The sequence below is a fragment of the Odontesthes bonariensis genome, chromosome 2 (assembly GCF_027942865.1).
Source record: "Odontesthes bonariensis isolate fOdoBon6 chromosome 2, fOdoBon6.hap1, whole genome shotgun sequence".
Lineage (NCBI taxonomy): Eukaryota > Metazoa > Chordata > Actinopteri > Atheriniformes > Atherinopsidae > Odontesthes > Odontesthes bonariensis.
Window position 1 is genome coordinate 38,946,483 of NC_134507.1, and position 16,094 is coordinate 38,962,576.

The following is a 16,094-nucleotide window of genomic DNA, read 5'->3' on the forward strand; positions in this document are numbered from 1 at the left end:
GCGCGTTGATCCCTCGGTGCCCGGAGGAACCACTGACTTTATCCTGGTCGCCAGTGGCGCAATCCAGGGCGCGTTGATCCCTCGGTGCCCGGAGGAACCACTGACTTTATCCTGGTCGCCAGTGGCGCTATCCAGGGCGCGTTGATCCCTCGATGGTTAACCTGGTGGAACCTCAGACGTCCCTGGTAGTCTGAGGCGCTAACCAAGCAACATTCACTACTTTGTCCTGCTATCAAAATAATCAGCAACAATCGGCGCGCTGGTGTACACTTCTTTTACTTTAGCTAGCTATCATGCACCACTCGGTCATGTGCGTTGCCTTATCGTGGTGTCTACACTCGTAGTACTTCACCAATAGTAAAAACAATGTTATAAATCAAATTCAAAAACCCGGATTGAGCTTGCGCCATAAAAAAACAAAGTGTCACAATAAATGATAAATGACGACTTAACAGAGGAAACTAATCGTGTAACTCTCAAACACTTCTCCTAGCAAACCTGCCTGGAGCGTCTTCCTCCCGTTCTCTCCCTCTCTTTTTCCCCAATTCCCGTGATACCCACCTGAACTCGCATATATTTCACAGTTATGTTCAAATTCAATATTTCACTTTATATCCCATATGGTGTGTTTTTGCCATGTTTTTACAAGTACAAATAAACAAAAAAAACATAAAAATAAACTATTTATCATAAGTGTAACTATTTATTTATTACTGAGAATAAATTGACATACTGAACTGAAATCATGTGACTCGGGGATACCTCCGGGTTACACCCTCCCCCTTCAAATGGTCTGTATGTCCCCATCAGACCATGGGAACGATACGAATCATCAAACATGCAGTATTGGGGCTGACCCTGTCTTTGCTGACTGATACCCGTATGCCCTTGTGTTGAATAACTACCGGGCAATCTGAAGGTTTCCCCAATTCATCATAGGTGAACCGCAGCACTGGCTTTGGCTGTCGCCTCCCTCTAGGGGCATACTGTCCTATACCTTCACAGTCAATAGACACAATGACACTGCAGAACCTTCTGTTGGTTCTACGTGAGCTGGTTGCATATCCACATCACCATTATCTAATGCCAACCCTGCATCTGTCTCTATGATAGGAGGATTCTCTTCGCCGCTATTATCAGCCCCACCACTCTCTGCAGTAAGCTGTGCTGACGGTGGGGAAATTGCTTCCAACACATCTTGACCTCTATTCTCCATACTTGCAGCCACTTCCATGGATGGTGGGATATCAGGATCTAAACTTACAGTGACTCTAGGAGAATAATAGTCCCTATCCTCATCAGAGGAACTGGATTCATGATCAGTATGTTGGGTATGGTGACTGTTTCGTGTTCCCCGGTGTTTGTGCCGTGTAGCCACCCCCTTTGTGTGTGGCTCTGGCTCCTCTTTGTCATTATTCTTGGAATAGGGCAATCTTACCACCTCGCCAATTGGTAATAAATGATCCCTGTGTAAGGTTTTCACTACCCCTGCTCCCATTTCAGGTTGTACCCGATAAACAGGTAAGTTCGGCAACTTTTCAAGAACTACATAGGGCAGTGAACTCCATTTGTCTTTCAGCTTCTGTTAACCAGTTCCCCCTAATGCCCGCACAAGTACTCTGTCCCCCTTTTCAAGAGCCTGTTGGCGTACATTTCGGTCATAAGCCCGTTTGTTCTTTTGATGGTTTTTAGTAGAGGCTTCCATGGCCAACTGGTATGCGTTCTTGAGGTCACCTCTCAAGTTGTCAACATACTTCTGGTGAGTGACTGCCTCCTCACTGTCAAACACTGCCCGAAAACACACATCTATGGGAAGGCGGGCCTCCCTCCCAAACATTAAGAAATAGGGGGAGTAACCAGTGGCATCATTTTGTGTGCAATTGTACGCATTAACAAGAGTGGATATTTGCTGACTCCCCCTTTGTTTCTTTCCAGAATCTAGAGTACCCAACATGGAGAGCAAAGTACGGTTAAACCTCTTAGGCTGAGGGTCTCTCTGAGGATGGTAAGGGGTCGTTCTAGACTTCCGTATACCCAACACTTTGAGCATCTCTTTGATTAGTCGGCTTTCAAAATCCCTCCCCTGATCGGAATGGAGCCGAGCAGGCAATCCACAGTTGACAAAAAAACTTCTCAACCAGTACTTTTGCAACCGTAGGGGCCTTCTGATCCCGAGTGGGATAGGCTTGGGCGTATCTTGTGAAGTGGTCTGTCACTACTAAAACATTCGTGACTCCGCGGGAATCTGGCTCTATTGATAAAAAGTCCATGCAAACCAGCTCGAGTGGTCCACTACTGGTAAGCTGGTTTAATGGAGCGGCACGTCCAGGGAGAGTCTTCCTAACTACACATCTGCCACAGTTCTTTATGTAGTTGGCTATGTCATTTGCCATCTTGGGCCAGAAGAATCTCTCCCTCATCAGTTCAATGACACGTTCAATGCCCAAGTGCCCTCCCTCATCATGTAGTGACTGTAGGGCAGGGACTCTCAACTGCTTGGGTAGCACGAACTGGGAAATCTGTTTCCCTAATTTCCTGACAGTGTTTCGATATAGCATTTCCCTTCTTGATAATAAGACGTGGCCACTCCCTTTGTAGGGCACTGAGTTCTGGGGAATCTCGTGGGGAGGCAATTGGTCTACCAGCTAGTAGGGCTTGTTTCATTTTACTAATGGTGTTATCGGCATCCTGTGCCACACGCAGCTCACCTAAACTAAAAGGCTCCAAATTCCCTTCGCTGACTTGTATGGAGTGAAAGTACGCCTGCGGGACGCACTGGGGTGGGGCACCCAACTGATCAATGCATCTGATTGCAGGGTCACTGAGCACAGGGGTGTGAATGGGCTCACAGATGGCTTTGACCCCAGCAGGGGTAATACACCCGACCTGCTCAACTACATTTCGGGACAAAAGGTCAGCGTCTACATTTTTGCGCCCTGGTCTGTATTTTATGCAGAAATCATACACAGACAAGGGCGCCAACCACCTATGGCCACAGGAATTCAGCTTAGCACTAGTCAGGACGTAGGTTAATGGATTATTGTCTGTGCGTACAGTAAAGCGAAGGCCATAAAGGTAGTCATGAAATTTATCCACTACGGCCCATTTTAGGGCTAGAAATTCAAGTTGATGAACTGGGTAGTTGCGTTCTGAAACACTGAGCTTTCTGCTTGCAAATGCTACCGGTCGCAGGCCGTCTGGGTATTCTTGGTTGAGCACAGCTCCCAGGCCATCGAAACTGGCATCCACATGCAGTATGTAAGGGTGGGTTGGATCAGCGAATGCTAACACTGGGGCCTGAATCAAGCAAGTCTTAATTTTTTGGAATGACTCGGTACAGGCGGGAGTCCATCGTTCCCCAAATGGCTCAGCCTTGCTCAAGTAGTGTTTTCCCTGTTCGTTTTGTTTTGGTCATCCCCGTCTGGGGGGCTCATAACCTCTTGTTAGGTCAGTCAGGGGGCGCACAATTGCAGAGTAGTTGGCGATAAATCGTCTGTAATAACCACAAAACCCTACAAATGACTGCAATGACTTCAGGTTTGTGGGTTGTGGCCACTGGGCCACCGCCTTAATCTTGTCTGCGTCTGTGGAGACCCCATCTTCAGATACAATGTGCCCTACATACTTAACACAAGTTCGAAAGAACTGACACTTGTCAATGGATACTTTCAGCCCAAATTCCTCCAGGCGGTCCAAGACTTTAAGCAACCGCTCTTCGTGCTCTTCGATTGTGTGGCTGAACACAATTATGTCATCCAGGTACACTAAGCACCGCAACAAGTGTATATCTCCCACTGCTTTCTCCATCAAACGTTGGAACGTCGCAGGAGCGCTCATGATGCCCTGTGGCATTCGTTTGAATTGATCGAAACCCAGTGGACAGATAAAAGCGGTCTTCTCCATGTCCTCGTCACACATAGGAATTTGGTAATAACCGCTTCTTAAATCCAAAACAGAAAACCACTTGCTCCCAGATAGACAGTCAAGGGCATCATCTATCCTAGGTACTGTGTACTGATCTGGGATAGTGTGTGTGTTTAGGGTTCTGTAATCGATACACATGCAAATTTTGCCACTCTTTTTCCTTGCTACGACAATGGGCGATGCGTACGGGCTGCGTGATTCCTTGATTATTCCGGCGGCCAACAACTCCTGTAGATGTCGCCGTACATCATCAATATCTCCAGGAGCAATGTGTCTGGATCGTTCTCTAAAAGGTCGGGAGTCTGAAAGCCTAATGCGGTGCTCCACATCTTTAGCCAATCCTACATCCCATTCCTCCACAGAGAACACTTTAGTCCTTTCTGCTAACTTCTGAGCTAGTCTGTCCCGCCACTTCTGAGGTAACAGGGAGTCTCCGAAATCAAACAAAGCTGGATCAATGTCATCCTGGACGGATGGGGCCTGTGCAAGACCAGTCACCACGTCGGCTCTATGGATCTGCGCTATGACCGTCCCTTTGGGGATGGATTTTGTTTTCAGGGAGACATTCTTTAGGAGAACTTTACAACGGTCTTTATTCAGGTCAGCTGGTAACAACACACAGGGAGGCAAGGCCACCCCTTGTGGTAAGGCACTTGAGCTATCCACAACCAGTATCCCAGGATTCCCTGCCCCGTCAAGGGTAGCTTTGCCGACAGCTACACAGGATTCCCCTGGCGTCAAAGTAAGTGGCCCTGGGCCCACCCACTTAACCTGCCCCACATGATCTGAAGTAAGACTCTTCAGTGTTTCAGGGTTTGGTGTCGGGAGACCAGCAGTCACTCTCCAGGCCATCGCAGAGTGGTGTCCCGCTGCTCTGCTATTTGTCACCAGTTCATGGTGAAATGCCCTTGCATTAGTACCTATAATCACTGAAACTTGGTCTGGTCCTTGGGGGTCAGGGCATACCAACGCCAGGACTGTCTGGGTAAGGAAACGGCCTTCACCATCTTGGATCTGCATGGAGACTGCCACGTAACCCAGGTAAGGGTAGCTACTGTCACTTAGGCCCCAGATGCATAACCTTGAAATAGGCTGGATGGTGAGATGAGACAAATGCTCACGGTACCTCTTCTCGAAAATAATGGTAACAGTAGACCCGCTATCCATCGATCTTCACAGGGCTCAGAGACGGTTTTCCCACTAACCCGTCAGGAAGGAGGGAGGCTACTGGGGTTTCCACTTGGCTTTTCTTCACCGGGCAATTTGTATCAGCTGAGTCAGGGTTGTTCTGAGAGGAGTCTTCCCCTTTTTGTTTACGCAAGCTACGAATTAGTCGAGTGATGACTTTACCCGAATCTTCTTCAGCAGTGCACCGAGTGGCTATATGTCCATCCTGCCCACAATGATAGCAGAAATACTCCCCTAATCTACTAGAAGGCTGAGCCATCCTGCTGTTAGCAGACACTGGTTTGGGATAAGTGTCACCCCCACCCTGAGGCTTCCATGCTGGGGATGTACTGTAAGGCACACTGCGGTGGTTCACAGTCATAATCTGCAGTTGTTGCTGAAGGTCAGCTACCTGTCTCTGTAGGGCCCTGACCTCACTGTCGTTGTCCATAGGATGACTGTGTGGGGCTACGGTAGTCTCAGTCTCCCTGCTAGGTGCTGTGTGTCGTGCTTCATTGGCTGTCAATTTAGCAACTACCACTCTGAGCTTGTCCAATTCCGCCCGTAGCTTAGCTGCATCAGTGGAACTCAGCGGCTCATCCTCAGTTGTTTTAACTTGCCGTACGGTAGCTTTAGCATTCAGTGTTGTTGACTTCTGTCTCACTGACTGCTGGTCTTCCTCTTCACGTATCTCAGTTAGAAGTTGTAAGAATGAAGGGGGGTTGACTTTGCGTTCACGGAGACGTAGTTGTACTAACACAAGGTCTGACTCAATCGCGCCCCGTAGAAGTTGTTCAATACGCACCTGTCTCTTTGGGTAGCTGTCACCCCACCCCTAAGAACGACCTTAGTTAATGCATGTTCAATGCGACGCAAGAAATCCGACAACCTCTCTCCTTGATTTTGGCGCAGCAATCTGAATGCATAATACAAGTCTTCTCCTGATACAGAAGACCCAAAGGCACGCTCTAAGGCCTCGAGATAATCCTTGGGTGTGGCGTTGGGGTCACTAGACCTAACTGCTTGTGCGATCTCTAATGCAGGGCCTTTTAAGCTCTCAATGATGCGCTTGCGTTTTTCCCCAGTAGAGCACTCACATTCGTCTACCATCAAGTGGGCCTGCATCAACCATGTGTCTATTATTTTGGGACGTTTCCAGAAAAAGCTCGTAGCCTCCGGAAAGCAGTGTTCTCTGGTGCTCCTGCTCGCTGGGTTTTCTCTAGGATGTCCCCTATGGACTTTAAGAACTGCTCTGTGGTGAGAGTTGAGGGCTCAGTTTGAAGCACAGGTGCTGAGGTCACCCTTTCTTCTTCTTCTGACTCGGGCACACTGAGTGTCCAGGGCTCCCCTCCCGTACTAGGTATCACATCAAGAGGAATTGCTTTTATATTCACTACCTGACTGCAAGAACAAAGCACCATCAATCCATTACTTTGAGGATCGAACATCCTTCCCTTCACTTTAACTCGACCAAGACGTTTAAGGGAATTGAGTGTTTCTTCTAATGTGTTAATGCTGACATCAGCTGGAACTTGGCCGACAACTAAGGCATGTTTGAGGTCTAGCCCCTCACGCTTACACCAATTAATTAACACTGACATGTCTACTGATAAGTTATTATGTTAAACTTAGACTACTCCACTCACTTAAACATAAACATAAATAATACATCCACTGCTAAACAAATCCCATCCTCGTCGCCATTTTATGTAGCCCTTCCTATTACCGTTCAGATAAATAAGTGGACAAAAGTGGGTTCGTGCTGAGCTATAGTAAGTATGTGTACCTGGTAATGCAGTTACCCTAAAGTGAGTGGAGTCTGACAAGTTATACAATGAATTTCCAAAAGAAAATATTTATTTAAGCACCATTTATGTAATAGTTCAAACAAAAAATGCACAAATGGGTAATCTCCCACTCTCAACTACTATGTTGCCCCCGTATAAGCTCACAAAATGAAAAAACAATAAATCAAAGGTACTCAATAGTACACTTCAAACTATATGTCACTATATTCACTGCTTTTACCGACCACACCTCTAAACCGTGGCCACACTCTGCATAATTATAAGCCTTTCAGTACCTAAATTTAAGTACCAGCCCCTTCAACTTCAAAAGAGCATGGAAGAGTAGGCTCCTCCTCCTCTAACCCAGCACAACGTTGTCCCTGTAACTCAACATAAACATTGACAAAAAACCTCTCCCCCTTAATCAAAGACAAAACAAAAACAGTTGGCCAATACTTCCCTTAGACTAGGCTACTATTGCAGACAGTAGCCCCACAGTATAAAAACAAATGTTACCCACACTCCCGAAAGTAGAGCGTGAGGCTTACGTCATCCTTCTAGTCACAACACTCATACAAAACTGCACCGGTGCACCAAATAAAAGAAACAAAAAGCCGGCTATGAAAACAACAAACGTTGCAAGCCTGTTAATTCTCTCAAGTTTGTTCCCGTCAAAGTCTGCCTTTACGCACGACCCCAGCGAGCTGCGGTGGGTTGTCTGTGGTGTCACACGTCTCCCATGCAAACGTGGAGACACGAAGCGCGAGCCTCCCTCGGTGCCCGGAGGAACCACTGACTTTATCCTGGTCGCCAGTGGTGCTATCCGGGGCGCGTTGATCCCTCGGTGCCCGGAGGAACCACTGACTTTATCCTGGTCGCCAGTGGTGCTATCCGGGGCGCGTTGATCCCTCGGTGCCCGGAGGAACCACTGACTTTATCCTGGTCGCCAGTGGCGCTATCCAGGGCGCGTTGATCCCTCGATGGTTAACCTGGTGGAACCTCAGACGTCCCTGGTAGTCTGAGGCGCTAACCAAGCAACATTCACTACTTTGTCCTGCTATCAAAATAATCAGCAACAATCGGCGCGCTGGTGTACACTTCTTTTACTTTAGCTAGCTATCATGCACCACTCGGTCATGTGCGTTGCCTTATCGTGGTGTCTACACTCGTAGTACTTCACCAATAGTAAAAACAATGTTATAAATCAAATTCAAAAACCCGGATTGAGCTTGCGCCATAAAAAAACAAAGTGTCACAATAAATGATAAATGACGACTTAACAGAGGAAACTAATCGTGTAACTCTCAAACACTTCTCCTAGCAAACCTGCCTGGAGCTTCTTCCTCCCATTCTCTCCCTCTCTTTTTCCCCAATTCCCGCGATACCGTCCTGAACTCGCATATATTTCACAGTTATGTTCAAATTCAATATTTCACATTATATCCTATATAGTGTGTTTTTACCATGTTTTTACAAGTAAAAATAAACAAAAAAAGTAAAAATAAACTATTTATCATAAGTGTAACTATTTATTTATTACTGAGAATAAATTGACATACTGAACTGAAATCACGTGACTCGGGGATAACTCCGGGTTACATAAGAATTTTCCCACTGTGTGTGTGTGTGTGGCTCTAGAGATGGGGAGAGTGGAAAAACTAAATAAATTTGTGCTCCAAGTTCCTTGGTTGTTGAAACAAGAACTGATCAGAAAGATGAAGAAAAGCCGGAGTGTTTTAATCTGCAAGCTTTTCAGATTCAGGTTAGCTGCTGGCATGGCACTGCAGACAGTTGAATTTGCTGCACCGTCCGGCCGAGTGAGGCACCTGGAAAAGAGGTGTCAGCCTCTGACAGTTCCAACTCATACTTACCTGGCAGGGGAGATACCATGATCAAGAAGGTGGTTCACCCAGGACGAGGCTCAGCCATTGCACACCGGCTGTACTGACCCTTGCGAATGGCGATGTGCTGAATAGGAGTGCAATTGACCCTGCGAGCCATTGGCTTAGAGTCCATGTAGGTGCAATTAAGAATTCTGATGTCACTGACCTCAAGAGTAATTTACATATGCCTTCCCCCAGGTCTTGTGGACCAGGAAGGACCAGGATATTACAGGACAAATGGCACACAATTTCATAGATGCACCAAGCATAAGCTCCCTGCATCCATTTGCGCACAAAAGTCCCCTCCTGGCATGCTTTTGCATGGGTTTGTCATGTCAATCAACAGAATAGTGTTAAATGCATTTATTGTCATACTTTTGCTATATCTCAAGTGTGTGTATGAACAAAAAGCTATTCAAAATTCATACCATGTATTTTTTTTTGCTCCCTTTCTTTCAATAAAGTATTATTGATTATCACTTACTCCTATGCCTCTTATGCTACTTCCCTAGAAGCCATTTATTTATATGGCCCTTATTTCTGATAACTAGGCTCTGTTATTGTTGAATCAATTGACAGACACTCCACGACTCATTGTGACTGTAGCACTGACCATTTTTATTCAGTACCACAGCAAACAGCATCCAAGGGCAATGTTGACACCAGAGGGTGCAGTGCCGAGGAACAACAAAAGGTGCTGCGTTAAAGGGCACTCAGAGAGGGCACAGAGGACCATGAATTGCATGGCATTGTGGAGCAATACAAAATGTAATGGCACAGTTTACAGAGCATCACAGAAGTGCAACTTTAAAGGGCACAGTGCAGAGAACAACCCCACATAAAGTGAATGAAATAGGGCAACAGTGCAGAGAACAACCCCACATAAAGTGAATGAAACAGGGCAACAGTGCAGAGAACAACCCCACATTAAGTGAATGAAACAGGGCAACAGTGCAGTGAACAACCCCACATAAAGTAAATGAAACAGGGCAACAGTGCAGAGAACAACCCCACATAAAGTGAATGAAACAGGGCAACAGTGCAGAGAACAACCCCACATTAAGTGAATGAAACAGGGCAACAGTGCAGAGAACAACCCCACATAAAGTAAATGAAATAGGGCAACAGTGCAGAGAACAACCCCACATAAAGTGAATGAAACAGGGCAACAGTGCAGAGAACAACCCCACATAAAGTAAATGAAATAGGGCAACAGTGCAGAGAACAACACGTCCCATGTTTAAGGGCAATTGTTCGTCCAGAACACAGAGAACAACCCCACATAAAGTGAATGAAATAGGGCAACAGTGCAGAGAACAACCCCACATAAAGTGAATGAAATAGGGCAACAGTGCAGAGAACAACCCCACATAAAGTGAATGAAATAGGGCAACATTGCAGAGAACAACACACAGAATGCAGAGCATGAATACAGCAACTATATACACTATTTACAAGGGGCCGACCGTTCACTCCTCCAGTCCGTCCACAACGGACATGAAGTGTTCAAAGTTTTTGAAAACTATGTCTTCCAGTCCATTGGAGGGTGAACGGTGAATCTCAGGGCAATATGTCTTTTTTTTAATATTTTTTGTGTCCCTGGATTTTGTGCCCGCAAACTTTGCAGGCCGGGAGACGCTGCACCTTCACGCCCAGCTCAGTGGGGTGGTCTGCCAGCTTTCTCTTGTACAGAGTCGATCGGGACCACGACAACCCTGCCACAGCACTTTGTCCAGATGGCGGCTTTACACCTGGCCTGATGGGCACAGACGCCGTGACCTGCGGGATGGAGGCCTGACCAGCAGGCTGTGTGGAGGAGGAGACGAGGGGCAGCAGAGGCGTGGTGATGGTGGACGGGGCAGAGCAGGAGACGAGGGGCAGCACTGCAGTGGGCCTGGTGATGGTGGACGGGGCAGAGCAGGAGACGAGGGGCAGCAGAGGCGTGGTGATGGTGGACGGGGCAGAGCAGGAGACGAGGGGCAGCACTGCAGGAGGCCGGATGATGGTGGAGGTGGTGGGGATTCTCCTCACCGGCAGACGGAGCAGCTGTGGAGGAGGCTGCGGCGTCTCCAGCAGCAGGTTGGTCCGACCCTTCAACACCTTGGTGCCGGCTGTGCTGGGCGTGGGGACGTACTCCATCACGGGGTAGTCGGGTGGAGGGAGGACGTCCGGCTGGCGCGGTGCAGGAGGCAGCTGCTCACAAGACACAGACGCGGCCTCTGTCAAGCCGACCTCCAGCAGCGCAGCACAGAAAGCCTCCAGGTTCTGGAACCCGGGCAGAGGACTGACACTGCAGACGTCGTCCTGTAAAACACACGCGCACGGACACACACAGAGAAAAGTAGGTAAGTTTCAATGTATACGATGTCTTGTTTTTTCAGTGGGTCACATGTATCGCTGTATTCTCTTCTATCAGTATGTATTGGACTCACAAAGGCAGGAGGGTTGACCGAAGCAGTCTCGCTGTTGGTCAGTCTGATGTGGGGCTCCACATCAGTACGGTCCTCCTCGCTCTGGTACGCCTCGTCGGCGTCTGGGTCGACCTCCCCAGGCTGAACGACCTCCTCCTCCGGCCCAGGACCGTCGCTGATGATGCCCTCCAGCGAGAACGCCTCCCCCGTGCTTTGGCTGAAGAGGTACTCCAGCCCGAGCAGCTCATCGGACTGGACATCAGCCGGGGCCCGGAAGTTGCGCTCCACTGGCTCGCCCAACAGCTGCTGGCAGCGGGAGTTCAGGCGGTCAATGAGTGGCGCAGAGTACACCCGGTGGTGCCGCCCTCCGCCCCCAAACACCGCGTCTGAGCTGCGGTCAGCGTTCCACCTGGCGATGCCGCTTATCAGGTAAACCTGATAAGGCCGCGCCGCACAGTGGGGACCTGAACATCACAACAAACAGGTATTATCAGTACCTCAGTTATCATGTGATAAACGTGTTTTTTTTTTGGTATTTTTCCCCCTTAGATTACCTGGAATCATGTGGGGCAAAGATTTATGGAACCCCTCCAGGCTGTTGCTCCCACGCAGGCCCTTATAATATGGGACGTCCACACCGTTGATGATGGTGGTGCGGGCAACACGATACATGACCATGCCTGGGGGGTCCTGGATGCACTCCAGGTGTCGCTGCTGGGCTGCCCACATCTCATCTATGGCCGCTGTAAACACACACACACATGTTGAGCTGTAGTCATTTTGCACGTGTGTGTGTGTGTGTGTGTGTGAGGTGTTTTTTTTTCCTTACCAGGGGACTTGAAGAGGCTGACGCCGCTCTCATCCAGCCCTGCTGGACCCTTCAGGTCCTCGATGAGGAGGTGGACCAGGCGAAACGTCTCCTGGGCCCCAAGGGTGACGCGCCGGACATGGTGCTTCAGCTGGTCCCGGAGACGTCCCGCCGGACCACGTACTCGTCACTCACCACCTCCATGGTGGCCGGGTCTCTGGCCCTGATGGCAGCGATGAGGAGCTGGAGGTCCTCGCGGTTGTAAGCCAGCACCGCCCCGACCAGCGCGGATTTGAAGGAGGCGTACTTTGAGTGAGCCTCCGTTCACAGAGCGGCGTCAAAGCGGTGGAGCCAGTGGAAAATGTCCAGCCTCACCACCATCCCCTCGTCCACCCAGGACTGGAACATGATCTCCACCGCGGTCGGACCCTGTGCTTTGCAGCAGCCGTGGTCAATGTCGAGGATCTGGGGGACGGGCTGATTTGCGAGGCGGAACCGCTCCATCACCCCACGACACATGGGCCCCAGCTTCTCCACGGACTCCTCGCAGGTAAGCACAAAGCTGACGATCTGGGAGAGCTCGTTGCCGATGCTGGTGAACCACTCAGCCGAGCCCTTGCCCTCCCCAGACAGCTTCTTCACCACCTACAACAAAACAAACAAACAAATACAGTTTAGCTTTGCATAATGTGGTGTTTCCCTGTGAGTACTTGTATGCAACACACTTTTGGCTAACTTGCCTTCTTTGTGGAGTCCATTTTCAGCACTTTGCCGAACGTGGACAGGATCTGGCTCCGGTAATCCTGCACGTTGTCCACCTCGGGCAGGAGGAAGGCATGGTGCAGGAGCCGGGCGCAGGGAACCGCTCTCGGAGGGGGCGGTGCCTGGAACTCCCTGTGGCCCAGCGCAGAGACGATGCCTCTGGGTTCCACCAGGGCCATGAGGAGTGTGGTGTAGAGGTCCTTCCTCTCGTGGTAGTCCTCCAGGTGGTTCTCCTGCACCTGCCGCCACACCTTGACCATCGTGTTACCCTCCGTTCTGTCACGCAGGAGGCGAATGATGGTCTTGTCCACCCCTCGCCTGGCAGTCAGTATGGCGGGAAACCTGGCCCGATGTGCCTCGCTCAGCTGCCGGAGGATGGCGTCGTCCCACGCCAGCCACCGACCCATGGGTCCGCTCTCTCCACCTCTGGCAGCCTTGAGACACGGCCCACACGACAACACCTCTGTCGCCAGGGTGTACCAGCCCAACACATCACAGATGGGACGTACCTAAAACAGAGAGAGAGAGAGAGAGAGAATCACAGGTCAATCACAGGTTGCAGATATGCAACAAGCTTTTTATTTAGTTACATTATTTATTTACATTACATTTTTTGCATTTTATGTGTGCTTCCCTTTTTCACAACAAAGATCTGTGAAATCTTTTTGATTTGTTGTTGAATGGAAAGTTTATGATGGTTGCGTTCCGCACTTTCTATTAAGAATGTTCAATAAAGGTCTATTACATACATTTTATTGTGGTAGCAGCAGTTCACTATACCTTTTTTGCCAATCGATCTGCAGAGAATGACTTGGTTGTGTGAACAAAATTAATCAGGAAAGCCCACAGTTGCAAATATGCAACATTGCCTAAAATGATTAAAAATAGCCCAATTTCAAAAATTCCAAAAATATTGGTGTATTCCCACCCAAAAAGATGCAAGAAGAGCCAAAATGATTTTTTTCAGTGATTATTCGTATGCTTGGGTGCTACAAGGTTAAGTAGTCCATGCTGATGTGTGTATTTCTCTGAGCACAGCTGTGCAGAGACTGAGCCTTACCCGGGAGTGGTAGCCAGACTTGGAGAGGTGTGAGTTGCCTCCAGCCCCGGCACACTTCTCTCCGCGCGGACACTTCAGGGAGCACCGCCACACTCCAACGGGACGCCAGAAGAAAAAGCGGCCTCGGAAAAAGGCCTGTGGAGTGGGAATGCCGCCGCTCACAAAGCCGGGTGGCTCGGGTGGGTAGAACCACATCCGGTCTGACTTCAACACTCGCCGCCTTCTAATGGCGCCCTTTATGTCCTTGTAGACCTGGACTGGTGTGAAGAGGCCTCGCTCGCTGTCCTCCTTCAGCCAGGGGATGTCGGCAGAGGGGATTCCGTTGGGGTCTTCCCAGAGGCGCACCCAGCCTTCCAGCTCCACCTGCAAGACACAAGGTGTACAACAACGCACAACATTTAGTTATTTATTTTCCCTAATGTGGTGATTTTGTGAAATGCATTAACATTGCTTGTGTATTTTGTGATTTTACACTTACAGAAGAGTCACTCTGTGACAAGGTGGTGGCAGACGCAGGCTGTGAGGTCGACGGCGGCTCCTCGGGACGAGCATCAGGGGGACCCTGACCAGGCGCTGAGGACGGCACGGGCGTCTGTTGTTCAGGAGACTCAGTAGAGGCAGCCGTGCTGGTGGACGGCTGTGAGGACAGCAGGAGCTGCTTTGAGGCAGCCTTGCTGGTGGACGGCTGTGAGGACAGCAGGAGCTGCTTTGAGGCAGCCTTACTGGTGGACGCCTGTGAGGACAGCAGGAGCTGCTTGTGCTGTGTTGAGGCAGCCGTGCTAGTGGAGGGCTGTGAGGACAGCAGGAGCTGCTTGTGCTGTGTTGAGGCAGCCGTGCTGGTGGACGGCTGTGAGGACAGCAGGAGCTGCTTTGAGGCAGCCTTGCTGGTGGAGGGCTGTGAGGACAGCAGGAGCTGCTTGTGCTGTGTTGAGGCAGCCGTGCTGGTGGACGGCTGTGAGGACGGCTTCTGCTGCTTGCTGCGCCTTTCCTTCTTGCTGGTAGACTTCTTTGGAGAAGCTGGCACGCTGGTGGAGAGTGGCGACGGCTGTTTGGGACCCTCGGCGGACACAGGAGGAGGCTGACTGGCGGAGATGGGCTCCCCATGGCTCTCGAAGGTGACGAGGGCATCCACCAGAGCAGTGTCGTCCGGAGCGTCATCAGACCATGGCGCCTGGGAGGTGGCAGCTGCAGCAGGGGCCCTTGAAGTGGCAGCGGCGGCAGCAGCAGGAGGAGGAGTGGCGCTCTGTGAATTACAGGTGAGTGTGAGCTATTACATTATTATTGGGTTTTGCAGTGTAGTTACAGAATGCAGTGTAGTTACAGAATGCAGTGTAGTTACAGAATGCAGTGTAGTTACCTCTTTATCCAGTATATACTGTCTGAAGCGTTTGAGTGACTTCGAGGTGATGTCACTCTCCCGCATCAGCAGCCACTGCTTGACAGAGGTGTGGGCCTCCTGCGCCATCCTCCGCTCCTGCTCACTGCCGGCTTGAGGGTCAGATTGGTGGCGCTGGTACCACTGCCACATCTCGAGGAACGTGAACGACCGGAAACGGCCCATGCCGTAAATGGCCTTGTCCACGTTCCTCTCGAGGTGGCAGGAGATGGCCGGAAAGAGCTCCACGTACTGCAGCAGGCTGTCCTTCAGCCACTCCTCGTTTATGGCCCCGCGCTTCTCCGGCTGCCGGCTCTCTTTAACGTGGCGGTCGACGAGACTGAAATGCACACACACACACACACATCGCTGTTAGTTTCAGTGAAGGGAAAACTGTTCCTGGCTTGCTTTGGTTTTCCTGTAAATGCTTACTACTTGACGTAGCCCACGTCGTTCTCGACCAGCCACTTAAAGGTCCGGCCGGTGTAGCGGCCGAAGGTCAGGACCAGCTGCCCCAAGTACTGGGCCTCAGTCGGCCTCTGTACGCCACAGCGCCTCTTTGCTGAAGACGAGACATGTTATGACCTCAGTGACAGGCAAGCAAAAGCTCTGGTGCACCACATTGTCATTACTTATATATTTATAGTATAAATGCAATGCCAAGATGTTTACCCTCCTCAAAGGCAGTCTTGGGGTCCCTCTGTTTGTCGTCCCTCGGACAAACCTGACCTCTCCCCTGCTGGGCCTTGGCTGCCTTGGAGGCTGCCAGAACGCATTGCTGCCTTTCTACCGGCAGGCTGGTGTTCAGTATGTTGAGGGCTGGCAGCAAAGTATCCATGTCCTGAAATTGTCAACAGACTTTTAGCAATATCATGATCATTATAACCATTGCAATAGTCACTATTATTAGACAAATG

At 49.9% G+C, this 16,094-nt stretch overlaps 1 pseudogene; it reads left to right on the top strand.

Moving 5' to 3' along the window:
* Positions 1-8,741: 8,741 nt before the first annotated feature.
* Positions 8,742-8,867, top strand: LOC142366677 (U1 spliceosomal RNA; annotated as a pseudogene).
* Positions 8,868-16,094: the final 7,227 nt, after the last annotated feature.